Below are 2557 nucleotides of genomic sequence, written 5' to 3' on the forward strand. Positions count from 1 at the left end.
ACGGAAAGCCATGGTATTTCGACATCAAGCGATATGTCGTAAGCAAAGAATACCCGCCAGAGATTGCCGACAATGATAAGAGGACATTGAGAAGGTTGGCAGCCGGTTTCTTCATGAGCGGAAGCATACTGTATAAGAGAAATCACAACATGACACTCCTGCGGTGTGTGGATGCCAGGGAGGCAAATCACATGATCGAGGAAGTCCATGAGGGCTCGTTTGGAACGCACGCCAACGGGCATGCTATGGCCAGGAAGATCCTAAGAGCAGGTTATTACTGGCTTACCATGGAAAGTGATTGTTGTGTCCATGTGAGGAAGTGCCACAAATGTCAAGCGTTCGCAGATAATGTCAATGCCCCACCACATCCTCTGAATGTCATGTCTGCCCCTTGGCCTTTCTCCATGTGGGGAATAGATGTCATCGGGGCCATTGAGCCCAAAGCCTCGAATGGTCATCACTTCATCCTCGTAGCGATAGATTATTTCACCAAGTGGGTCGAGGCGGCTTCATATACCAATGTCACGAGGAATGTGGTGGTCAGGTTCATTAAGAAAGAGATCATCTGCCGATATGGTTTGCCAAGGAAGATTATCACAGACAACGGCACCAACCTGAATAATAAGATGATGGCGGAAATGTGCGAGGAGTTTAAAATCCAGCATCACAATTCCACGCCCTACCGGCCAATGATGAATGGAGCCGTGGAAGCGGCCAATAAGAATATCAAAAAGATTATCCAAAAGATGACCGTGTCATACAAGGATTGGCACGAAATGCTCCCATTCGCATTACACGGTTACCGAACTTCAGTGCGAACGTCAACTGGGGCAACGCCGTTCTCATTGGTATATGGGATGGAGGCTGTGTTACCATTTGAGGTAGAAGTCCCGTCATTAAGGATCTTGGCAGAATCCGGATTAAAGGAATTAGAGTGGGCTCAAACGCGCTATGACCAGCTCAACCTCATTGAGGGTAAGCGCTTAACAGCCGTGAGTCATGGGCGTTTGTACCAGCAAAGAATGAAGAGTGCATTCGACAAGAAAGTACGTTTGCGCAAGTTCCATGAGGGAGACCTTGTGCTAAAGAAAATGTCCCATGCTGTCAAGGACAATCGAGGGAAATGGGCCCCGAATTACGAAGGGCCTTTAGTTGTGAAGAGGGCTTTCTCCGGAGGAGCCCTGGTGCTTACCAACATGGATGGTGAAGAGTTACCTTCACCCGTGAATTCTGATGTCGTCAAACGATATTATGCTTAGAAGCTGGGGCAATTAAGGATGTCGCTGCATGTTCTTTATCTTTATGCGTTTTCTGGATTTCCCCCAGGGATTTCCTGTCTGTTGTATCTCTCGTTACAATCTTTCAAAGAAATGAACGTGGATTCGAGGCTTTATTCCTCACGTTAGTTTCAAACCTTGCGTTGATTTGTGATCACCTGAGCCATTCCGCTCAGTTCATGGGATGCCCCAAGCGCTTAATTAGAATTGAACCTGAACCAACTTTCCCTAAAATTTGCTGTGTTTGAAAACATTCATGCATACGCATACGCATACGCATGCATAATGTTGTGGTAAAACAGGGGCAGGATCATCTTGAGCTACCTTCTGGGGTAGAGACAAAACATGAACAGCAGAAACCAATCAAGGTAAGACAGCGATGCGGTCAAGATTGGCCACACCAGGTTGTTTCTTACTTGCAGGTACATAGGAACGGATGCAAGTGGGGATGGGGTCACGACCGACTGATCGTCGCCCCTTTCTCCATGCTAAGGAAGCGGAGAACGTCGCTGCAAGGCAGCCCCGTATCCTTTGTATTCGCAGTTTTCTTTTACTTTTTGTTTGTTTTAAAAATAAGTAATCATTGCCTAACTCTAACTTAAGTAAGTTCAAGTTAAGCAAGACGCTAAACCATAAGGAAGGAGGGGACATGGTTAATGTTCCTCTCAAAAAAAAAAATGCAGGTTAGCTCGCCTGGGCGAGCCACCCCTGCACCAAATTATAAGAATGACGAAAGGGGGGACGTTTTTGCATTCAAAAACTTCTTTTCCCCCTTTCAAAAGCCATACCCACGAGATTGACGAGTTTGCAGCCCTAGGGTCATCATTTTTCGCATTTTTTGATTCCGTTTTGCGCTTTTGTTCATCACCAACAAGTAAGTGTTCCATCCCTAAGCTTTCTAGCTTTTCATTGGTGTATTTTGATCTCCTTTTGGTGCTCTAAATTGTGGGAATGTGCTTAAATATGTGGGGCAATTTTGGTTTGTTTTCTTGCTTGATTAGGTTGAATTGGGGGTTTGTATGGGATGGCCCTAGGCCTATAATGCATTTTGAAACAATGGGACATGCCACATTGTCCCCGTTCTCTTGCTATTGATGCCTAAATGCGCGCCCACCAAGTGTTCGGTGAAATGCCTCAATGGCATTAGCGCGTGACTTTTGTAAGGAAACAACCCATGGGGCATTTTGGTTTGTACATATTTTCTATTTTTTGGGACATGTATTCGTTCCCGAAAAAGGCTAGAGTAATTGCCCCACATATATCCTAGGCCTAGGAACCAA

The sequence above is a fragment of the Glycine soja genome, chromosome 18 (genome assembly GCF_004193775.1).
Source record: "Glycine soja cultivar W05 chromosome 18, ASM419377v2, whole genome shotgun sequence".
In the NCBI taxonomy this organism is placed as follows: domain Eukaryota; kingdom Viridiplantae; phylum Streptophyta; class Magnoliopsida; order Fabales; family Fabaceae; genus Glycine; species Glycine soja.